The 25,251-nt window shown below is 43.1% G+C and overlaps 2 long non-coding RNA genes across 3 annotated transcripts; one reads left to right on the forward strand and one right to left on the reverse strand.

Annotated features, from left to right (window-relative positions):
• The first annotated feature begins 193 nt into the window (after positions 1-193).
• LOC128905322 (uncharacterized) lies at positions 194-16,034 on the forward strand. The gene is made up of 4 exons (XR_008464842.1): positions 194-335; positions 9,627-9,803; positions 11,512-11,731; positions 13,441-16,034. It is a non-coding gene; the product is annotated as an uncharacterized LOC128905322 (long non-coding RNA).
• Positions 11,557-25,215, reverse strand: LOC128905321 (uncharacterized). Of its 2 annotated transcripts, XR_008464840.1 has the most exons (4): positions 22,484-25,215; positions 19,022-19,162; positions 12,122-12,235; positions 11,557-11,666 (listed from the first exon to the last, which is right to left on the reverse strand). It is a non-coding gene; the product is annotated as an uncharacterized LOC128905321 (long non-coding RNA). The 2 variants fall into 2 exon arrangements; XR_008464841.1 differs by lacking the exons at positions 11,557-11,666; positions 12,122-12,235 and having other exon boundaries at positions 17,932-19,162; positions 22,484-23,026; positions 23,610-25,206.
• Between the last annotated feature and the right edge of the window lie 36 nt (positions 25,216-25,251).

The raw sequence follows: 25,251 nt of genomic DNA on the forward strand, positions 1-25,251 counted from the left end.
TAATTAGCCCTGTTGTTTTTCTTGTTTTGTTTTTTAAGAAGAGAAAAGTAGCTGAACTTCAGAATCTAGTTTCCTGTGGAAACAAAGCTTACGCAATCAGTGTTTGTCCTGTACCTAATAATTTTTGTAACCCTCTGGCAAATCAGACTTCGACTGAAGTTGAAAGAGCAATAATGTTAGACATAATTTTTTTTTTTTTTAACATTTCATGAAATCTGGCAGCAGGATAAGGGACAGAGTCGGGTTGCTGCCTTGACTGAAGAAAAGGCAAGAGGATCTCTGTCATTGTATGTTGCTTGCCAGCCAGCTGGCCACTCAGCACACACGTGCCGATGGTGAGTGCTTTGATAGCTCCAGACTAGTCCCAGCGTTTGTTGTCTCTTGGTAGTGACAGTGTCATCAGAGGCGTGAGGAGAGCTGGGATTATTGTGGTGAAGGAGAAAGAGATGTGGGACAAAGGACACAAATCCGTAGGAAATCAGGCTTCGTTAGTTCTGCTGCTCAGGAACAACATGTCTGTCTAACAATAGCTTTCTGCCCGAGCACATACGTCAGAACCAGATTATATTTCTATTTGCATACCTCCTTACCTGTCTCGGGAATGCCTCCGGCATAAAACTCCTCAATTTCTTTGCCTTCCTTAAGGCATGGGTCTCTCCTGAAGCGTAACTGTAATAGTTGCCTCTTATTTCTTAATAGATTTATTACTTTAAGTAAACAAAGTCAGATGAGCTGGGTTTAATAACAACATCAAATGTTTGCTGCTTTTTTTAATCCTCTTGGCTCTTCAGAAACAAGAGAGAGAGCAAATGAGCTGGATGCAATTCTGTGTTGTGCGCACGCAGAGCAGGACCTCAAGACAGTATTGTTGTGCAATGTAAACGAGGCATAAATTTATCCTACAGAACCCTTGTAGCCGATGATCTGAGAGGGAAAGAATCCAATGGATTTCTGAAGCATAGGATGAGCCTGTAGCACTGACAGGAAGAACAGGATTTTTTTGTTTTCTCCTAACTGAGCACATTTTATATGTACTTGTTGAAATAATAAGCATGGAGGAAAACAGAAGACAAAAAAAAAAGAAAAAACCACAAGAAAACTTTTACAGCCGCTGTTCAAAGGAATGCTGTAGTATCCAAGGGAGTTTTTAATCTGGAGGGAGAAAGAATAGGAGCTGTGCTCTTCTTTCTGTTTTATGTAGTCTAAGGTCTGTGTTATGCTCATTATAATGCTATCAGTGCTTCTAAATTAAAGTAGCAATGCCCAGATTCCACAGGGATGTGTGTCACAGGAATGCATGTGCTAGTAATTAAAACAGAGTTTTCAAACATTGCTTCAGATTCAGACAAGAACCTTTTTATGCAGTTGTGTAACAAAAAAATGAAGCTAGAGCCAAACTGGGGGGGGTAGCATTAATACACGGCACAGCCACTGACACAACATGAGACGTTGTGCGCTATTGTTGCTGCTAGCCACACTGAAGAAAAGAAGGGTTTTCAAATACTAGGTAGCATTTCAGAAGCTCAGCTTTTATGGAAGTCCAGCCAAAGCCCAGCTGAATGTTCCCACTGCTAACCGCTTTGAAAATTCACTCCAAAGAATAACTAGTCACTTACAAAGAAAATGAGATAAAATTACAATGAAACAGATATTACTTTATTAGATGCTACCACTGGGCTACTCAGTATCCAGCCATTAGTATTGTGTCTTCTCAGGGGCCAGTATTTGATGCTTCGGGAGGCGGGGGGGGGGGGGGCTGGAAAAAAAGGCACAAAGAGCCAAGTAAACTGCGCTGCACTTCGTGGGGGTAGGGGATAGTCCTTCCTGATCCCCCCACGGACAACGGGTCTGTGAAAAGAAATACAGAGCGATTACCCTAATCACAGTCTTAGCAAATGCGATTAATGATCAAACAGTTTTCCAATGTTTTGGCAAATCCTGTCTTAGTGTTATTTGCCTTGAATTCCTCCTGCAGCAATAAGCTGTGGAAGTTGACGAAATGCAAATGCAAAAAAGCACCACCTTTTGTGTCTCAAGGGTGCTATAACTTGATTATATCCACCCCGCTCTTTAGTAGCTGACCTAATTTCTTCTGTTGTTATAATTTTAGAAGGAAGTTTTTACAGGCTCTTTGTACATGATACGGATTAGAACTCCAAAGTATCCTGGACAAAAAAAAAAAAGGAGATGAAAAATAGTCTTTTGTTCCTGGTACATTGTTGGTTTAATTTATTTGGGTGTGTCTGGTGGAGGAACAGAGGAGCCTAATTTTAAGACTTTCTGATTTTGTTCACCTTGCATTTATGTGTTCTGAGGCTAAAATAAAGCTCGTGTTGCGCATGTAGGGTGGATAATGAATTAGCTCCAGTCACCAGCTTAACTGCTAAGAAATTTTACACCAGGTCAAACCTAACGCGTTGGTACACTTTGTCTAGCACCTCAGATCTACTTTCAAAACAAACACCACCAGCGTGTCATTAAAAGGCTATGGTACACCCACTGGCAAGGCCTGCCTCCCAGTAATGTGGCTGCGTGAGTCCTAGGCTGAGTCGAGGGGATCCTGCTACAAGCAACACTTTGCCCAGCGCGGTGGCGAAGGGGATGGGATTTGGCTCATGCAATTTTTGCAGTAACTTGCTATAGTCTGTCGATGTTTGCTCAGTCGCACCTAGTCAAACTGGTTTGCGTTGTCTCCTTGCCTTTTGTAAGTAAACCTTTCTCTTTTCTTTTTTCTTTTTTTTATTTTTTTCTTAAACTTGCTGGTGCTCACAGTTGTGCTATAATTGTTATTAGAAAGTATCAAGGTGGAAAAAATAGAGTGGGGTTCGGAGGCCTTGTGTGGAGTTCAGATTTAACTGCTTGGAATCGCTTGCTTTTGGTATATGTTCATTTAAGCAATTAATACATATGAGTGAGTGTAGCGCAGTGCTTCAGAGTCTTCCCAGCCCTTCCCTATACGGTTCAAGTAGCTACGTTGTTCTGTCACGGCACATGTCTAGGGAGAAATCAGAAAGTGGTTTTTGAATGGCATGAGCTGAAACCTTTCCCCTTGCTCACAAGGGGAGAAAGGTTGACTTGCAGCAATTTTTAATTCGGGAATGCAAACTCTGGGGAGATGAAGTCTCTTGAATAGCTGTGACAGCAGTCCTAATTTAGAGTAGAGCATTCGGGGACTAAATAAGTGGCACACCAGAGAGAGAAGGAGGTCTGGAAGGAGCCAGCAGAAACTGTGGATGGGTAACCTAGGTTATTGTGCTAATGACATTGTGTTTTGCTTTGAGATCTCCTGTAAAGAGAGACCGAGTCACTTTGTCTTGGCCTGTGTCATGGGGAAGGGGAGGCTAGGATTTATTTTTAATGACCAAAATAGCCGTACAGCTGCCAGGGAGTACCTTGGTTCCCTGCTCCCCCCCCTCACCCCCTTCCCCCCCCCCTCATCCCCCTAGCTCTCTGGGAGAGTTACAGGAAACTTTTCCCTTTCTCCTCCTCTATGCCACCAGCCACTGTTCTCCAACCATATCTCTCCAGACCTCCCTTCCATCCAGGCAGTGCCCCGCACGCCCTCCAGGCTTTTTAGCTTCTCCACTGATGTTTGATGAGATCTCTTTTCCCCCTGGGGTTCAGCCTGGGAAGGGGCTGACAGCAGGGACACCCCTTGCCTCCCACCCCACTTTCTCTGGGCTGGGGCCTCCCGGAGCGCCCCCGGTACAAGGGAAACCTCTCTGCACTGCTGGGAGCCTCCTTCTCCGGGGAGGGTGGCTTTCTTCTCCCTGCAGGCATTGCAATGCTATCAGCCCCCTGCTGAGGCGGTGTTTGATTTCCCTGTTTTATCTTTGGGCACCAAGGAGAGCATTTCATATCTATAAAAATGTGTATATTATATACCCTGTTACAGTGATATAACATACACTGGGAATAGGCTGGTGTAAATCCCTTTTATACAGCTTATCAGCCTCCCTAATAGGGAATTCATGGTATTTCAATTATATTGGTGTAGTTGCAGCTATACGTAGTTGCCTGTGTAAAAATAGGATGAGAAAAATCCCCTAGGTAAAAGAAATTTTGCTGGCCCATTGTAGAAAACCCTTCACATGCATAACTTTTGTTGCAGGTGTCCTGCTATTCTCCGTACGGGAGAGAAGCTCTTGTTCGTAATGGGCTGATGAGTCCTTTGACAAGTAAGCATGTTTACTCAGAAAGCGACCTGTCTAGCTCCATGCGTGACTAAACTGCGTACCTACGTAACTATATTTCTGTAACTCAAGCCTTCTCTGCTGCGCCCCTTTCCTCACGTAGGTTTGTTTTATTCTCTCCTGTCTGCCATGTCCATCATCCAGACTATGTGCTCCGCTAGCAGAAAGCGCGGTGCCCAAGGCGGCGTTTGATCACAGACACGGTCTGTATTGATGCGTTTTACAGCTCACTTGTGGCGCTCAGAATTCAGAGATGACTTAAAAATTTGAAAGTGAGAAAACTCATCTTCAAGTGTACCCAAACTTGTATTCGGCCTTACTCATTGCTTTGAGTATTAGGCAGAAGCATCACTGGAGTTCTTATGGGACTGGTTATCCCCACAAATATGAGCATTCATACGGCTTTTAGTAGACGTGGCAGAGCTACATCTACAGAGTATCAGGCTCTAGGGCTCCAAGCTTGCAAAATTACTTTCTTTAGATTGACATTAACAGAACTACACACAACGGCACTGTTCAGAGGATGAAGCCCTAAATTGGAAAGCGCTAGGCAGAAATTCAAACAGACTATGGAATTGCTGGACTGGGCAAAAAAGCTGTTAGCCTGGTAAGTCCGTCTCATTCATTTTCTTCCTTTCTCAGCGCAGTGCAACCACAGTCTCTATCCCACATACTGCCCTTAAAAATAATTTCGTATTTGTTTCAGTGCACTCCAGGCAGTTAATAGATTCTTTCCTATGTTCGTGAGTGCTTGACTTTCATCAGCTTCTATTTATTTGTTCATTGTACTTTTTAATTCCTCAGTGGGGGGTGGGGGGGGGGGAACCCAACGACTGAAGCCATTTTTTTCAGTTTTATCAAATTGTTCTTTAATCACTGTTGTGCATTTTTTCTTTCTTTTTGGCTGCTAAATTAGGAGTTAACTCCAGTTTCATAGCTAGTTTCTTCAAGTTTACCTGAAAGGGGCAGGGTGGAGAGGGAAGATAGCTTGCCCAAGTTTTATGATTTGTATTATAGCTATTCAGACAGAATGAAAAGAAGTATGCAACAAGGAGTGTCAACAAATTTCACAAGGATTAATGTTTGCATCACTGATAAAGCAGAAGAAGAAACGCATGGCATGATAAAAAGTAAAAGTGATCAGAAGAGGGTGTGACTGTGAAGGAGGAAGAAATTAGAAGTTGAATGACGGTAAAAGAGGGAGTCGGGGAGGGATTTAAGAAGGTGAGAAAATGGGCAAGAATAATTGTATTGACTTTTGGTTTGTAATAGGGGGGGAAAGGGCAATTCTGGATATCCCCCATATGGATATAGGGGAGATGGAAGGGGAGGGAACACACAAGAGTGCTGTGACTTTGAGCGAAAAGGTTGCAAAGCTTGAATGTGGTCTGGCTGCCTTGGAGTAGGACTGGCTTTCATTAGTCCAAGCAACTGGGTAGGACAAAAGAAAGGACAACGCTTATAAGCAGAGTAGAGTGATTGGAGTAGCGCTTCAGGGGGCTCCTCATAAGCTCAGCAGCCGCCATGTGAAGGCTGAATTGGCAAAGACACTTCCCCAAAAAGACATAGTGGCTAAAATGTAGGACTGGATGGATGCAGAGACCAAGATAAATGCACACGTCACTGATGCAGAATGCTGCCAACGTGACTGGGTACTGATCTGCAGGGAGAGGCAGGAGAGAGGAAGCCTGCTGAGATTTCCATTTCCATGGCGAATGGGAATGGAAAAGGAAGCCTCAGCTGTCAGAAGGGAGAAGTGAGGATGGAGTTGTGAAAGCCAAGGAGAGAAAGTGTTGAGAGGGAAGATAAAGTTGTCAGAGAGATGACAAAAGTAAGAGACAGGGATCGGCGAAGATATAAATAAAGACAGCATCATTTAAGGAAGCAGAAGTCATGAAAGCAATTTCAGTGGTGCAATGAGAGCAGGTAGGAGAACATCAGAAATGCAAGACAGAGTAGGAAAGAGGCTTGGAAGTACTTGCTGTATGTGAGTTGTGGTATTAGTCTTGGTGAGAAATGAGCCAAGGAAGTGAGGAAATGTTGTGAATATTGAGAACAACAGTGTGCACGCTAGAGGGGAGTTAGTGGAGGCTCCGAAGGACAGAGGAAACAGAGAGAAGTGTTAAAGAGCATGTGAAAGAGAAGTGATGTGAGTCTTAATAGCTTTAGGAATTGGTCTCGCACGGTAAAAAGGAGAAGTCATAGGAGAAAGCTTGCCAGAATGGGTAGGGAAGAATTTTTCAGAGACTTTTCTTTCCACTGTCTGAAACCTGATGGATGTACATACATTCTTTAGCGTGGAAGCTGGTTTTCACACAAACGAGCAAGATGAAAGGGAAGAATCGAGCATAAGGAGAGAAAGTTAAGGGAAAGGAGGGAAAGATTTTGGTAGAGGAATATGGAACTATCTAATTAGCCTAACTGGCGTCCTCTGTTGTTTCCTACAGCATCACCAGTTCTCAGTATCCACTGTACTGAGTGTCTGTGTAATGAAAAGTCAGGATTGAGGTCACCTGCCAGACAGGCAGATGCACCTGCTGACTTCTAAGCTTATGCCTCCGTCTCTTTTGTCAAAGATGAGAAGCGAGGAAAGAAAAACCAGTTTTCAAAGTCAGGGTCAGCAGAGACAAGCACATCATTTGCATTTTGCTTTATTAATGTGGGTTAGCTCAGCAGGCAAAGTCTAGCATACTGATAAATGATTTCATAACGAGAAAAATAGGGTCAGTGACTGCAAATCATGTTTCCCCCTAAAGTAAATGAGGCACTGTTGGTGGGGGAACGTGGGGAGGGGTGCCATATTTCATTTCATTCAGGAAGTACAGATGTAGGCTGGACCAAAAGGGCTCTGAATATTTCACTAAGGAAAAATTATGATGAAAAAGAGGTGGAGCTAGGCCCTGTAGTTATCCTACAGTCTTGCTCCTTGGTGGTGATGGTTAGCTCCTGTTGTATTGGGTCCATGTCTTCTCCCACTGTGTTTAATCTGAGCAGCTCACAGAGCTGGCTCTATCCCTGGTTTCTTGTACAGAAACCCTCATTACCCCTCTGTGGAAATGAGACCTTTTGCAGCTTGGCCCCTATAATCTCCCAAACTGTAATTGCTTCTCCCTTTACCCCATGCTCCCCGTGAGCTCAAGCACAGGTTTTATCCCCCTCTTCCTATAAAGTAACACTGAGTTACTGAGTACAGAACATCTTTTTACGGACGTATGACTGTGGAAGCAACTGGGCACATGCGTTCGAGGAATGCTAGCGCTGATCATGGCCTACTGAGGCAGCTCAAGAAATACACACAAAATAATCATTATCTATGTGTTTTTCCTTGCCGGAATCTTCTGAGCTTTCTCTGGGGAAAGGTCAGAGACTTTGAAGTCTTCTGCTCTCCTCCAAGTCATAGGAAACTTCTTTAGTTGCGAGTTGGATCTCACACCTAAACCGTCATGCCATGAAAGGATCATCTCTTCTGTTCCTCTGCTCAAGCTTTCTGTGCCTCCGAGTGCACCCCCAGCCTGTCAGGCCCACGGTGGGATTAGACAGCTCATCTCACCTGATCCAATAATTACTCGCTGCCAAAAGGGGCGATCCCATCCCACTCCACCTCCTCCCCAGCCCGTGCACCACAGCAGCTTCCCTTCCTCTGGCACTGGAGCTCATCTTGTTTCCTGGTAAGGATTTAAAGGGACCTAAACTAGTAGAAAACTGCCTCCGCCAAAGAAGGTGAGCGGTGTTTTTGCTGGATTAGCTAGGTGAGCCATCCCACCGCAGGATCACACGAGCACAGCCTGGGGGTGGCAGGTCTGCCCCGTTTGGTGTTGGAGAGCTGTTGGAGAGGCTGCATCACCACGCCATACCCCACAGCACGGAAGAATCCATGCTCAGTGCTGGTCCATGCTCCACATCCGAGAAAATTCTTCTATTCCACACTCCTGGACATGAGGCAAACTCGGCGGGACTGATTCAGCCTCCAGGTATCTGACTTTCCAAAGATGCTCTCATTTTGAATGGGAGCACTTGAGTTTTAGTAACTCTCCGCTTTGTCATCTCTGGAAGGCGTGTGACACGGGCCTGGAGAGTTCAGCTCCGCATTCACTGAGACATGTGGTAACTCAGCAATTTCTTAGCTTAAATCAGAATGCAAAAATTACACACAGGCACGCTCCCCAAATTGTCACAGTTGGGCATGATGAAGCACCTACACGTCGATCCAGAGCACATGTTACTTTTTTCCTGATTATACTGGCTCTGGCACCAGAACCCCAGGACAGGGATAAGCAAGTACTGAATTGAGATGAATTTATGCCTATTTTGTATCGAGACTGACATTTGTTTCTGTTTCCAGCACTATTATTAAAATGAAAATATGTAAGCTATGCCATATTTTGTGTTCCCATTTATTGGTGTAAATGAAGTGAGGTTTTTTTATCCTTTGAAAAAAGTTCCCTCAGAAAACTTTTGGCACTCTCTTCTCTGGCTTGCAGTGACCTTACATTAATATATTTTTTTGTGTGTGTCTTCCTTTTTTCATTCATGCTTTATCTATTGGGGCAGAGCTAAATCCAAATTTCAGCAACCTGTTCCCAGGGCTAAACAGCCAACCTACTATCTTTTAATTGTTGTTATTTCATTTTGTGGATCCTGGCTCTATAATCTCAGACAAGAAAAGTTAAAAGCAGGGCAGCATTGCACCCCGTAGTCTTTTGCAATATGTTTATATCCTGCATGAACATAATCATTTTACTTAGATCCAACATACATCTAAGATAAAAAACCTGATAGAAATGAGAACAATTAATTTGTCTTCAAATCTGGTAATTAAAAACAAATTTGTCAAACTAAAGGCATTCTATTGTGTTGGCTTACATCATAGTGCTATAATACTTGTAACACACAATGCAACTACTTCTGTAATCCTTTGATTTTTTTTTTCTTGTCTAAACTTTAAATAATACAATAAAATCTTCTGGGTAAACAAATGTCCATATAGTAACCTTGCATTATTACAAAGGTTTCTAAACATAGCATTGTATATTCATTATGAAAGGGAAATAGACAACTATTCTTTAATTACCACCTTTTAGCTCAGTTTGCTTACTTAGAGATATTCATATCTTTAAAGAAAGGAGCCGCCTCCTCTTCAAGGAAGTTATGCCATCGCTGTCCCCCACAGGAACCCTTGGGCTGTGTGGCTTTGCAGCACGGCAAAGTGGACATATTTCAGGCCAACGCAGAAATTGGTTCAGTGACTAATTGCATGTGTCTAAATGTGGTTTTTCTTTTTCGTAGGATGACAGGAATGTTTAAATAGAGGTCTGCAGGGGAACTGCTGCACCCCTCACTGCCTGTGGCCACCTCAGTGGGTGCTACGCTGATGTGGTCAAGAGGCAAAAAATGAAAGGTGACTTAAAGTGACTTCTATTCTCTGGCTTGCAGGAGGACCCGCGCTCGCTGCAGCACCAGACAACTTTGAATGAATCACAGGGTTCCAAGAATTAGCGACAAACCTCGTCACGTGGGCAACCTGCAGCACAGGAGCTGCCAGAACAATGCGGTGACTAAGGAGGCTGATGTGATCCCTGGATGTAGAATACCTTCCGTAGGAGTAAAGAGGTGATATTACAGTAACATTAAGGGAATAGCGTGTCTTGCTCTGGTGCCCACGCTTGAGAAAAATGATGTTGACAACTTAGGCTTCACAAAGGAGCAATAAGAGTTGCATGATATCGAAGCAAAGCTTGGTTTATGGTAAGAGACTTACAATCAGTCTCTCTAGTTTACTGAAAAGAAGACTAAGAGGGAACCTGATAACAAATGCTGTGCTGGTTCTTAACTACAAGGGGCTCTGTCATCCTGCAGACAAAGGCATTGCCACATCCCGTGGCAGCAGGTGAAAGCTAGAAATAAGGTGGATAGAGTAGTTCAGGGTAAAGATATCAATTAACTTCATCACAGTACTGTGCCTGGATCATATTCTGGCTTAACAGCCACAGCTAGACAACAGCTTAACAGCCAACAGCCCTTTTAATTAATATGGCAAAGGTGTCATGAAATGTGTGCATGAATAATTGAGACGATATGCTATGTAAATAGGGCCAAATGCAACTACCTGGAGCTCGGAGAACTCAAAGGGCTGACTGGGACATCTGCATTTGAATAGCTCTTAAGGGAGGATTGTGCAAATGAAGGGCTCTCTTGCTGCTATGGGCAATTCCAGGAGATGCTGGTTATGGCCCTCCCAAAAGCATGATTGTCCTGTGCTCCTTCCTGTACCATCTCTGCCATGTTAGCCTGTAAAACAATATGTCGTTCATCTTCAAATTCCTCCTCGGGGCTGGATTCAGGGGTCACACATGTATTCAGGGGAAAATACTCCTATGCTTCTCTCCCCTTAAAATTGATGAGGTTTTAGGCTGTCTGAAGATAAACATAGAATTCGGTTTTCTCTGAATGCAGCCAAGCAGCCTACTGATCGTGTCTAGGTAAAGAGCCGTTAGGGATCTTTCATTTCTTTGACTTCACACCAGTTTATTTCACGTTGTCTATTTAGATGCTAAGTACTTTACAGCGCAAACTGTCATTTCTATGGATGTAGTGTTTAGCACAGCTGAAGCCTGTCTTGCTTGGGAGTTCTAGATGCAACTTGAATGCAGATAATAGAAATTTATAATAAAGCTTGAATTGATGCTTAGTCTCCCATGCTGTATAGTTTGACATCAGCGCTGCTTTATCACTGCAAGTGTTTACAAAAGCCACAGTCTTTCTGAGAGGACTCATCAAATACTGTTGTAGAAGGTTGTTGTGCTTTGTCTCATAGCAAATGCCTCCAGAACGGGACTTTCTTTTCCATGATCATCACAAACTGAGACCACTCACATTTCATGTGCTCAAAGAAGAGCAAAAGAAATCACCATTTGCTAAACAGAAATTAATCTGAATCTAGCTAAGGACTGAAATAAATAAAAAAGACTTTTAGCATACACGGGCAGTCACTAGGTCCTTGGTTATCTGCCTGCCCTCAGCTCTCTGTACATAGCTCTAGTTCTAACGGATCCTGGTTAAAATTCAAATCAGTTTCAGCATTGCTGCTGTCTCTTCTAATTGACTCTGTCGATACTCTCAGCTAGTGGGAGGGACAGAGGAGCGAAGCAGGCAGAAAGGACCAAACGATTTTTAACACATGCTAGGCTATTCAGCAAAATGTTACGGACACGGGGGGCCTGACACTGCACAAGCATCGGGATTCCCCGTGTCCCGCCAAGGAGCGCTCTGTCAGAAAACCAAGAGCAATTTTTTTTATTATTATTTTTTTAAATGTTAGAAGCATTAGGCCCAGACAGCGGTTGAAAACCACAGCTCAGTTGGCGATGAGTGCTGTGCAGCAGCGGAAGTGCGTGGAAAAATTCTGGCTGACTCATCCATAATTCATCTGGCGTCCTGAGGAACGTGCGCACTGGAGCGGGATCCCTGGCACTCCTGCAAGGGAGACAGGTCTGCTGTCCTGGTGAGACCTGGGCAGCCACCAGCCCCCTTCCACGCAGGTAACCTCACAGCCCCCAGCCCACTGCCTCTGAGAGGGACTGATCCCCGTGCCACAGCATGGGGCAGGGGAGCGCAGCCCTGGGAGACTTCATGACGATGCTGCTGTGGGGAAGGGTCAGCGAGGGAGCTGGCCCCATGCCCTGGGATAACACGTGCGATGATTTGAGGAATCCATCCCAGCCTGTTCAATATTCACATCTTCACACCTGTGTGAGGCAAACTCTGCTTTGAGTGACTCTACTCATGGTGTACAGCCTCCTGCTGGGCTGCCTTTCCAAGGGCTCCTGGCAAAGGGCTGGCTGGGTGTTATTAAACCTTAATGATCTGTTCACACAGAACCCAAAAGGTAGGCGGCTGCAACCCGGGCAAAGTAGATTTTTAAGCCTGACCTTCAGCTTGGAGGTAGCTAAGCAACATATTCCATGTTGAGGGATTTCAGTCACCTGACGAGGTTATTTTAAAGGTATGACTGGCCTGAAGAGACAAGTAGAAAGTCTTGCGGGCTGTTTGAAAGAAAAACAAAGGAAACAGGATGAACATCAGAGACTGTGATTTGCAGTTGTGTGCAGTAGCTAAAACTCGGAGGAGTTTGCAAGAGAATCTTATGGAAAAGCATGGTGACAAGTAGTGAGGAAAAAATTACAGACAAATGAAAGTACATGTTAATTACTTTATCTCCATCCGTGCATTTCTTCTACTGCCCAGGGCTGAAGGAGCTGACTCCTTCAGGACTGACTGCTTCCACTGATTTTCTGAAGGGGTGAATGAAGTTCAGAGTACTCAAAATACCAGAGCTGCAAAATAAGCTTGCGGGAAATGTGTCTTATCAGCCATTAGTCCTAGGCTTGTGTGGTCAGCCACACAGCCTAGGCAGAGCAAGGACCTGAAGAGCACATACACACGGTAGTGCCCAAACACAAGGGCCTAGGGATGTCCAGCTGGATTATGGATGCCCCAAGACACCTGTACACCATAATGCTTGCTGCAGTGGTTGACTTCCACCTGAATGCTCTATTGGTGAGAGCATAGAAGAACTTGACGAAACAAGATTCAGAACTCATTAGCTATCCCACACAAGTCAAAACCATCAGTTATATTCAGAGTCTGCAAATGTATATCTCTTCTACTTCCAGAAGCTGTATTTCAGGAAACTATCTTTTCAGGGCTGTAGTCATTGTCATTACCCTCAATCATTTAAAAAAAAAAAAAAAAGTCATGACATAGAGACATAATCTAGAGAATGTAGCATGTTTTAATAATAAAAAATTTGCCTTGCCAAAGCAAAGTTTCTTTACTGCATGGTGCTTAATCTTGCATATACTTCCATGGTTATTTTCTTGTCTTAAATCTAATTACTTCCCAGTATTTCAGTTTGTCATATCTATTTTCATCTCATGTTCTGCCACTGTTCCTGAGAGTACACTCCGTTGCACAATTCTCTGTATTATTTATGTTGAGGCAGCTTCTGGGATAAAGAATTAGTCCTGGGATTTATCCACGGTTTTGACACTGGCCAGCTGGGTGACTTCTGGCCAAGTCACTGCACCTCTTCACCACAGTTTTCCCAGCAGTAAGAGTGGGGTAATAACCCGTTTTGAAAGCTGAAGATAAAACGCTATATAGTTTATCGTCCCTGTTTACAGCAATGATTTCACTCCTGTAGTAGACTTACACACTGAATTTTCCTTTTTTTTTTTTTTTTTTACAGATGAAAACCTGAAGACCAGCACCTGTCAAAGTGCTTATTAACCCATAACAGAACTGGCAAAAGCAGACCACCACTGAATGTTTCTTTTTCTCAGCCTGTTTCTCAGCAGTAATAGAGACAAGCTTTTAAACTAGATGCTTGTGACCTATTTGGAACATGTACAATCAGTGCAGACTTTGCTCATTGGTTCTGATTCTTGTTTTCTTAAGGGGGCCTCTGAAGGAACAAATGCAACTTTTCTTATACCTTTGACTATATGCACCCTTGGCGCAGGCAGGCAGGGGTGCTGCTTGAACTGCAACGGCCCCAGGACGTGGTAGGGAAGAGCTGCCTGAATTTGAGAGGAGAGCCTCACTGTGACACTTGTTTTTCGGTCCTGCCTGAGAGTTCACTGAACTCCACACAGAAGGTCTGTCAAGTTAGGAAAGTTTCCTGTAGAGTCTGCCTCTTCAAAAAATACCCAACAGCCAGATTAAATCTATCTTGCAGTGACTTCCATGTCATCAGACAGAGGAGTCTCTAAAGAGGTGCAAGCGCAACGGCCAAGTAATTGTGCTAGAGATGCATGAGTTAGTTAATTTTAAAAGATGTTTCCTGTTTCACCCTTATGCATGATCTTCTCTTAAAAAAAAGGCAAATTCAAAGTAGAACTAAATACATTTTCTTAAGTAGCATCAACTATGGGAAAGGTCCTTTCAACTCCATACCATATATAATCATGATACTGTAATCTCGTAATCGGGGTATCTTATCTCTGAAGTTGACATTTGGAGTTCAGCCATATATCAAAAAAAATCCCTCTGAAAGGGCAGATTAGTCAGATTACTACTGGCTTGCCTTTTTGCTATTACCTTATGTTTATTTCCTCAGTTACGCACTGCATAGTTCTAACATTGCGTGCTCCTTAGTAGTGAACATCTCCATTCCTGTTCAGAAACGGGGCCCTGGCTTTGTATCTGAACGCTATGCACTATCTGGCACACTATGCACCAATGCAAAGCTTGATTTACCAATAAGAATCCAAGGGAGTTCAAAATCTAGCACAAGTGAGATTCGAGGACCAGGACTAGGACTTTTGTTTTGGAGCTGCTAGTCAGAGATTTTTGCAGTAGTAGAGTCGATGTCCATCATCTGAGCCCTTGTAAACAAAGGCAAAACTGTGCAGTGCCTAATATGTTGGTGTTTATTTTAAGAGTATCATCTTGCAATACCAAATTCAAGAATTTGTCTCACGCATCTGTTGATTTTGTAACTAAAGCACTGTTGGTCAAATTGTTTTCCTCACTGCTTGGTAATTGTGGGAGGAAAAGATGTAAGTGGATCGGAATTGTGCACCACAACAACGAATGTAACTCTCATTTAAGGCACAGGATATGAGATAGAAGAATCAAACTGGAGCCAGCTGAGGACAGCTCTTCTACCAGGCACTCAAGTTCCTCAAGGAGCATTTTATTCAACCCTTGAAACCTAGCTGGGATATTTCTTCCAGTAGAACTACACCTGTAGTGTAGGCAGAGTGCAGACATTTTACCACAGTCAAACCATATGAGCTTGGCTGCACGTTCCTGTGTTCTTGGCAGCACTGAGGCAGCATGAATTAGTGATTTTTTTTTTTCATGTATGTGTTTGTAAAAGGCACGATACTGGATGTTCAACACCACTGAGAAGCCAACATAAATATACTGTGGTAATGACCTTCAGGATGTGGAAGAGAATGTTATATCACTTAATGATAAGTAAATAGAATAACAATTCAGGCCTTGTTAACTTGACAGTGTCTTTAAATTCAATACAGCGGTAGATACCTGGCCACTTCCTACCACGCTTTTTAAGTTCTGCATTAAGCATTGGAGGCTAGATATTACACCTGTACAGTATGTCCTTTCTTCTCAGTTAAAAATTAAAGTAAGAGGTCATTCTTGAACAGGCTCAGAAACTATACAGGGTTTTGATAAAATACAGGGCTAACTGTAGTTGTATAGAGCCCCTCCTCCTCTTCCTATCTTCCCCTGCTTTTAGGACACATATTAACGGGAGTTGTCTTTCAGGCAGTGTTGATGTCCACCATTAGCACACCTCTTGAAAAGGTGTTGCTGGATATGTCATCGTTTGCATTCATTTCTTCAGGAACGTAGAGAACCCTTGGTTGCCAGAGACAGAAAACACAAGCTCCGATAACCATCACTTGGCACTCCTCGCTGGCCAATTTTTAACTACTGCTTTCACACGCATTTGTTACTAGCCGTTCATTAACAAGGAATGATTAGTTGCTTGTTACAGCGGGGGAGGTGTCCTAAACTTTTCCTGCACTGTTGCCCCAGCAACGTTTGCTGGCTTTGTCTTCCAGTTCACATCAATCCTGCTTGAACCAACACCAAGCTGTAAGCGCACACCTGACCAAGGAACATTTAAAAGATTTGCGTGGCTGCATTTATATTCTCTGTGGGTAGCAGACATGGTTATAATCCTTCCTTTTCCTGCATTTTTTACTGTGATTCAATATTCCTTCTGTACATAAGACTGCGACACTTTAATTATGGATCATGCTTCCATTTAAATTGATGGAGAATTTGTATTAGAAGTTTGGAAGAGAAGTTGCTGCCTTCCCTGCTATTAATAGTATGACTGCTTTATATAAGTACATGACTCCCATACAGTGGATAAATTATAACAGACAAATAAGCATCTCTGCCCACAAGGAACTTTTACTTCTGCATAAAAAGAGATGAAAGGATACAGAGCAGGAAAGTTCAATGCAGAAAACAGACTGGGCTTTGGAGGGTAGAGAGAAAATGCTGCAAAGAAGTAGCAAGTCTGCGAAGGTCAAATCTTATCCTACCGATGATGGGCAGACAACAGAATTACGGCCAGCATTAGTGTCTCATACTACGTACAGCAATTCCTCGATTAGTGGTGACAATTGAGATGTCAGTAACTGAGGTGAAGAGGCTATTTTTCCCATTAAGTGTTTAATTTTGCAACGGTATTTCCTCTTGCCCAGGCTCTGCCTCACCTCTTCCTATGAGCCAGGGATGACATGTCACTGAGTCGCACCTCACTTCAGCTGCACTGCAGCTTCAGCAGCTTTTGGTCCCACCTCTTCAGCATTTTGCCAGTGCTACCTCCTCTTCTCCTTGCTCAGACACAAAGCTCAGGCAGGGAAGTTATTTTTTAATATGCCAGCCTGCCCATACCCAGTGCCGCTCTTCCTGCTGGGCCACCTGCTTGCCAGTTTGAGCTGCACACCCCGCTTGGCTTTGTGCTGACCAGGTGGGGCAGGAGGCTGCTTGGTGGCACCTAACACTTCATATGGGACCCACAGGGGCCAGGTAAAGACCCTCGTGCTGAATTGCATCAAATAAAGGAATTCATGCTGCAGGCAGGGGCTTTGGAGAGCAAAAGCATGCTTTGACCAACATGCTATCTCTAGAAGCCAAATGTGTAGTAAAAGAAATCACTAAAAGCAAAGCCCCCCACAAATTATACTATCTAAAATGACATAGATTTAAATTTCCCATACAGTGAATTTAAAGTAAATATCTCATGCCTGTAAAAATATTGTAAGACATTATAAAGGCTTCAAAGTCAAGCACCCATAATAATAAGAAACATGTTAATTTGGATTAAGCTTTGCAGCTTTAATTCTTTCCCTCTGAGTGCACTTGGATCCTAGCAGTCTTGATTTGTATGATCACATATAACTTTTTCCAGAACACAGAATGCTTGATTAAGCAGGAACTGGTTCATCTGTTTTTGTCAAATATGCTAGAATGGGAGGGATGTCCTCCAGGTACCTGTCTTTCTCCATTAACTGCTGACAGAAGTGAGGTGAGAACTTAGGTGACATACCTAACGCGCTGCTCAGTGAAGTGATTCCTGCTTCTAGTACTGACGCAGAAAGCTCTTACTGGGCGTACTAGACTTGTTCCCAGTAAAGCTCACCACCAGCTCATCCACGACCAGTGCAAGCCTTCCACGGAGAGAAACTGTAGTGCTTGACGGCTTCTGGTACGCTTCCACAGTGTGTCACTCGCTGGCTAAAAGAGGCCTGTGTGGCCCAGGAACCTTATGTCAATCAGAACTGAAACACGTCTCTCTCTGCACCAGTTTGTACCTTTCTGCAGTCTGGCAACAACTTTTGGAAATGCATTTTCAGGTTCTTCAGAGTCTCAAATGAACTTTTTTTAGCATGGACCCTTATCTAAAAATCCCGGCTGGTCAGTGCAGCAAACAAGAAAAACCTAACCTAATTAAGCTAAGGATAGAATTTTCATATGTGATTTGTATTGCTCTCACTAATGAGCTGGTTCTCCAACACAACTTCATGCTATTGGATAGAGAGAATGACCTTCCCTACAACATATGGCCTCCTATAGACTGCGCTTTTGTAAGGGTTGGTTTGGAGCTGGGGATAAACGCTACCTGTCATATGAATTTAATATGACACTTCAGTAAACTTGCAAGTTGCTAAAACTGCGATCTCAACAAGTCCAGCTGCTAAGTGCAAGACACTATATAAAAGGAGGTGTTTGCATTCACAGAGTTTAGTCAAAGTTGCTTGGCACGTCAACAACATAACATATTCACTAGGAGAAACAAGGAGTCTCTAACAACATGACATAACATATTCACTAGAAGAAATAAGGGGTCTCTAACAAGCAAGTTTATCCTAGAACTCCTAACCACAGACAAATAAAATTAAGCAAACTACTTGTTTATCAAAACCTTCCTTTAATTACCAAGAACTAGCCAAGTGTGACAAATCCGTGACAACACAAAATTGTTAGTTTCCTGCAATCTTTATGTTTAAAAATAAATTCCTCTCTACCATGAGACTTAATCTACTAAGGCCTGGGAGTACAGACAGCACTTGCCTGTTAACAAGCATTATTATACATTAATTAAGAGACAGAAAAGTCAACTGAAGCTAGCAATATACAATGGAGAGCTTTTTGAGATGGAAAAGATTTGCACTCCACACTTTTCCTCAACTTTTCTCAAAATATACCCAATATATTAAATATGAAGGGATCCATATATACAGATTACTGTTTGTTGCTCTACAAAGCTGTAACATGGAGAAGAATGCTGTCAGGTCAAATTAGGTGTTGCTGCTTTTCATTATTTCATTACAAATCCTTCAATACTTTTTTCAGCTGCTAAAGTCAAGGGACTGCAATAAGAATCCCAGCTTTTGTATTTTTTAAGCAAGTTTTTAATTCTTCTGTATGGCAAAAGCTTGTAAATGTGAAACGAAGGTCTCTGAAAAGCTCAGAAAACAGATGGCAAATAACCAACCACCTACCCATCCTCTCTAAATGTCTTATTTTTAAGAAAATGGGCTTTTAAGCCAAATTCATTTGTGGGTGGGCATTGACTCATGAGTTTTGAACACTTACTGTGGCAATGCAAATCTGGATCAAAACTTAAATTTCATGTTTCAAAAAGCACTGTTGAAAAAAATTTTAAAGCAACAGAAATGCTTCTATTCCATTTAGTTTTCAGGCTATCCAAATTAAATACATATTTTCAAACCACTCGAGCATTCCCTTACATCATTACTAGTCAAAACACGAGAAACCTGTTAGCGCATCAGTCCAGGAGGTTTTGAGAAGAGTTTAAGCAAGTGCCCGTCAGGAGCGCTCATGGGGTAGCTGGTCCAGCCGTGGAGGGGAGAGGAGGTCAGATGATATCCTCTCAGTCTTTCTCAGCATTTTGATTCCTAGAAAGGTAAAACTGACTTTATTATTAAGACACTTCCAAGGGGGGCAGTACCACCCGGCTGTAACAAATCAGTGACAATACCGCGACTTCTAAACAGCAAAGATTTTCATATCATACTCTATAGCATCCTCACACAGGTAAGTTCATAAGGTAAGTTAAAGGAAGTTACCAAGTAGATAAGATTCAGTCATTTTTAAGCTGATTAAACAATATTGTTGATGACAGACATTGGCATAGGTGTGGCTTGGCAAACAAAAATAATTGCTGATGATAATAATATGTACTAGAACAGGAAGCTACTCTTCCGCCAAGCTTCTGAGCATATACATTCCAATCATGACAGCATATATAATGGCAAGTTAATCTTAAAAACAATCACCTGCAAAATCGTGACCCTGTTTGAAATGTTTTAATAGCTCTGTCATGCAAGTATAATCCAAGGTTACTATGGCTGAAGAAAGTTACAAAAATATTGTGCATTTTGTCAGACGATGTGCTTTGTGGATGCATGTATTTCTACTCTTAAAATAAAAGGAGGCAACTGTCTGTACATCCCACAGACTTCTGGTATATTTAATATATTCCATAAATCATAACAGAATGATGAGTCCTGTACAGTAAAATACTACTGTCTAACAAGGGCAGCACATTTTCAGGATTTCAGATTTCAGCAGATATTCAGGATTTCATGCTAGCTTGTTTCCCTGGAACAGATTTGAAAGAGGCAATAGATTGGCAGTAGGACTGGGAGCAGCTACAATAACTAAAAATTATTAAAACTCAGTATTTTCACCTGACAGTTTCACATTCCTAAAGTCCATTTAAAACCTACTTCTGCCACTAAGATTAGCATGCGGAACATTTGAATTTGTAGGCGTGAGAGGTGCAGAGAGGAAAAAAAAACCAGTTTATCCTATGTAAACATCTATTTTACCGAAGAGCCAAGTGAGCTAAAGAAAAAAAGCGCGACAAATCTCCATCTGCGTGCAATTCCTGGAGCCTTACTCATCTCACTTCCTGATTCTCCTTCTTGGCCTCCTTTCCCTTAGGGCCCTCCCACCTCTATAAACACCATTAACAATAATTATCCCATCAGCGGAGACTCAAACATGCTTGACATCCTAACATCTGACAAGTAGGGGACGTTTCACAAAGGCCTGGCCTGGCTTTCGAGAAGTGGGTCAGCTTGACACATCCCATGTGCTTCTGAAAGCCCCGCAGCCTTTGAGCTTGCTCGTCTATGGCAATGGGCACCCTACCAAGGCACCCACTGGAAACAAAACACCGCCGGCTTTGCCAGAGGAACTCTAAAAATGTTTACCCGAAAGCGCGCAACTTGTAAATTTCCATCCTAAAACATCATATAGAGGATGTGTCGCGGTGCCTGGCCGCGCAGCCGCTTCCAAACTCGGCAGTTTTGTGATCCTCGTTAGTTAAACGAGGTACTGGAACTCTTCCAGCTGCTCGCAGGAGTCAGGGCAAGGGGAAAAGGAGCGCAGAGTGCTTCTGTCCCTCAGTCCAAGGAGGCTGGATGATCAGCTCATTCCTTCTTTCATTTCATCTTTTCCCGTCCTTCAACCCCACTTCACTCAGTTACTTACCATGAAGGGATTTTTTTAGTCCAGGCTGATCTGGCCAAACAAACTCTTTTACTGTAGAAATTCTGGCCACTCTGATTTTTACTTTTTTTTTTTCCAGTCAGACTTCAATGGCGTTTCTTATATTTCAACATTTAAATCATGCCAACTTGCTTCCACCCTCGGCAGAAACTCCTGATGACTCAGAAATGGATCTTGACCCGTTAGCTGAGAATCGCTTCTCTAATAGTGTTATGGTTTGATATCTGTTTTCACAAAAGGAATAAACCAATGCGTCTCATCATATTTTCTATCCTGCCCCCGCATAAATTTGTGTTGTGAATAAAACACATTCTATTCAGTTTGGAGGGCATTTTATTTCTGTGCTCATTTTGACATTTTAGTTAGAATACGATGCTTGTACAGCAGCCCAGACAGCGGAAACTATAAAATCTTCTATTTATGATCCATCCCGATGAACAGATTTTCAGTTCTCCTTAAACTGCCTTTTGATACTGGGCAACCCCCCCCCCATGCACCAGAAAATGATCAAAAATAATTGTTCTTCAGTGTGAAAAGAGGATATGGGAAAGAGCTATAAATAACAACTTTGGAAGAAAAGCATGAAGTTAACTACGAATAAACTTTAAACTCATTAACAAAATGCAAAGAAATTCAAAGACATCGGACTATAGAGATTAAATGTGGTGAGATTTTGTACAAAGAGTGGATCATACTTCTATAAAACTTGGGGCCCCCATAGATCACAGTGCCCGTGTACATACCAGAAAGGTAAGAACAGAATACAGGGAACAAGCCTGTTCACATTGTGTCTACACGCTGGCGGTCAAGTACCAAAACTAAATAGACACAGATGTATATCTCTCCATATATATATATATACACATACATATATAACACAACTGAAGCATTAGCAAGCAAGAGAGATTTCTAATCACTCTTGGTCTAACATAGGCACAGGTATAGTTGACTCATACAACAAAATTATTTCTGTTAGCCAATTGCTCAGTTCTATAAAAGCAGAATACCATGATAAGTGTGAGCAGCAATATAGTAACACTGTAAATTGCAACTTGATTACCATTTGATTCAACCAAGTTAATAGCTGATGATGGCCTATAATTCATATGTGATTCATTTCGGCAAGTGTTTAATTTGTCAGTTCATCAAGACTATCCTATATATGAGCAATTAAGTCAGCAGGAAAAAAAATAGTCCAAATAGCAAAGGGCTCGGCAAAAAAAATCCTCCAGGTAGTTTGAAGAGATCTATCCTTAACACTGTTGAAACATCATAGCCTACTTCTTAGTGGTTTTCTTTTCTTATTAGGATCAGTAATTCAGCACAGTAGGTACAACAATAAATAACACACTGCTGATTTCCAAGCAGCTTCTTGAAGCAGCGAAAATTAATTCCAAAACAGTTACAAAGAAACTATGCATTGGAAAAACTCAGCCAGGAGAAATGCTAAACAAAGAACAGCAAGCAGTTACCATCACTACAAACGAGAGAGATTACATTTCAGAAAGTGGCTGGAAATTTGTCAGGCTGGCAGCCGCGGCACATGTACTAAATTCACACGTAACTAGGAAGCTTGGTCCTATGGGTGGGACACGGGACATGCACAGAAATAGACTCCCAAGGAGAATCCTGGCCCTGTTTCCTGACGACAGCCAGAATGTTGTCAGCATCGCTGGCACAGATGGCCGTAGCCCACTTACTCGCTCCTCATGAACACACGGAGAGCAGCCAACACAGGATCCAGGAGTTAAATGAACCCCAGCAGCGCCGAGGCCACGCAGGACGCTCCATTGGGAGAAGAAGATGGGCTTGGGCAATCAGGAGAGTTTTCTCATTGATGCTGCCTGGAGGGTGTCAGTCAGGGGCTGCTCTCCCTTCTCCTCTGGCTCTGGCCCATGAGGCGCATCTGCCTGGAGGAGCTGGCTCCCGGAGAAACAGAGGGAACTGATCACCTGCACTCGCATTAAAAATCACATCCAACATGTTCACACCCTGTTGATATGTCCAACGGGAGGCCAAACAAACACCCTTAGCTGCTGGAATACTTGGGTTAGAATCACAGAATGGTTTGGGTTGGAAAGGACCTTCAAGATCATCTAGTTCCAATCCTCTGCCATGGGCAGGGACACCTCCCACTAGACCAGGCTGCTCAAAGCCCCATCCAGCCTGGCTGTGAACATCTCCAGGGATGGGGCATCCACAGCATCCAAAACAGGTTGCATTTTCTTTGGCTGAAATGGTCACTGAAAGTAAACATAAATGAGAAACAAGCATACAGAAGAAAATCTCTGCATATAAAATTAGGCCTAACCGGGCTTTTCTACAAAGCAAAATAAGTTCTGGCTGATCCATCTATTGAAAGTGTCAAAAAAAACCCTCACCTGAAACCCAAAGAGATTTTGGTGGACTAGTTCATGTTTTACAGTGTTTCAAAAGGCCTTTGATTAAATCCCTAAGACAGAGATGACTCAAGCAGCTAAGTAAGCACTGGGCAAGGAGAAAAGTACTATCGCGGCTCAAAAACTGGAGATGGAGAACAAAGAGCAAAATTCAACAGCGAGTTTCTGGAATGGCAGAAGGTTAATGACAGCCCGCTTCAGGGCTCTGTAGAAAGCCTCATGTTGTTGCTGTTATTTGCCACTGATCTAGAAAGAGGACTGTATTGTGAGAAAACATGCAGCTGTCATAATTATTTCAGTTAAGCAAGACATGAGGGGACTGTGATGATGAGGAAGTCCTAAAGAAACAGAACAGATCACGTAACGGTGAATTAAGTTCAATATTGAACATGCAAAATAAAGCACGTTAGAGAGGAACGTGACTTACCGCTTCCAAATCTGACAAGTCCCAATTCATGTATGACAACTGAAAAAGCAGAAACTGGGCATTTATGTAAATGTCTGTGGGCTCCCTCTAATCCTCATGAAGCGGTAGTCAGAAAACAAATAAGGTAATAGAACACAGGAAGAATAAATAACATATTGGTTAACACTGAGCACTAGAATCCCTCTACATAAAGGAATTTATTTTCTACTCTGGCATAGTCTACAGCCTACCTCACAAAAAGCCACGTGGACGAGTCTGTCTGCTGGCATGTTTAGGGGAAAAGGCTTTTTAAAAAAACAACTTTTTGATAGATTTGGATTATTTATCCTAGGAAGGTGATAAATGATCCAGTAAAATGACAGGATAAAAGCAATCAGAGCAGGGAATGATGTCGAGAATTAAGCACAGGAACACATTCTCTCCTGCCTTATTGTACAAGAAACAGGAAGTTGATGGGGGCATTCTCAAAATGAGTGACATGAAATATTTTTGCACGAATGCTAAGCGAGCCACGACTCATAAAGTAGCTATGGCAAAGAAATTATTGAAATTAAAAATTAAAGAGCTAAGACATACATACACTTATGAACATAACAAATACATCCCCCAAAGTTTATGTTAGCCAAACACTGCAGTTTTTTTAAACTCTAAAATACTAAGCTTTATGGTTTACAACAACCTCTAGATATTAGAAAGCAAACTTAGATCTAGCAGTAGATAGCGTAGCTGTGCTGGGGTAATTGACCCTTGGGCATGATTCAGCATGTTTTGGTGTCCATCCCAGGCATTTCTACCCTTGTATAGTTTACAGCTCCTTTTGATAAAGTATTTTTAGATAATTGCATTTTCTCCAGCCACAGATGCTACTAGACATCAAGGGGCAGTCTCGTGCAACAGCATATTTTGGTGACTATAGGCAAGAAATGTTTAGCTTCTTACAAGCCTTTGTGCATGTCACACCTGCATTACCTCACCAGCCATTTCGCACAGGTGAAGCATAATTAACCTCCTCTACTTCCTGCTTCTGTAGGTGTTCTCCAACGTGCTGGCAGCTGGAAATGGTTTGTGAAGTGCCCAGTCTTTGAGGTTCTAGACCTGCCTGTAAAATCCCCTTCCTCTTCTGACGTTCTCCGAGTCACGCTTGCCTGTCTGTAGGTGTTTCTCTTAGATTGCCACCATGCGAAAATACCAGTAGCAGGCAACCGCTTGTTAATCAATGACATTAAGAACAGGCAAAAAAATCCCCCAAAGCACAAACCGAAGAAAAAAAATAAAACGAACACACCCACATCCATCCCCAGCAACGCTACTCTGCTCCTCCTGCCCTCCTCAACCGAGCCTCTCTCAAGCCTTCCCGGCTCCTGTGGGTCGCCCTGTCCCGCTCTCGGCGGCGCTTCCCCTCGCCCCGTACCCTTGCAGGCCGGGCAGCAGAGACGGGCCAGGCCTGACAGGAGGCCGCCTCCCCAGGGGCGAGACCGGCCCTGCCGCCGCTTATTTTCTTCACCCGTCGCCACCGATCGCGGCACAAGCCGGCACAACGCCTCCGCCTCCACGTCCCTCTCCCGCCTCCACGCTTCTTCCCTCCGCGTTTCACCGCCGCCCTCGCGCCTCGCCGCCCGCCCAAACCGCCCAGCCTCGCGCC

Source organism: Rissa tridactyla, chromosome 2 (genome assembly GCF_028500815.1).
Source record: "Rissa tridactyla isolate bRisTri1 chromosome 2, bRisTri1.patW.cur.20221130, whole genome shotgun sequence".
Classification (NCBI taxonomy): Eukaryota; Metazoa; Chordata; class Aves; order Charadriiformes; family Laridae; genus Rissa; species Rissa tridactyla.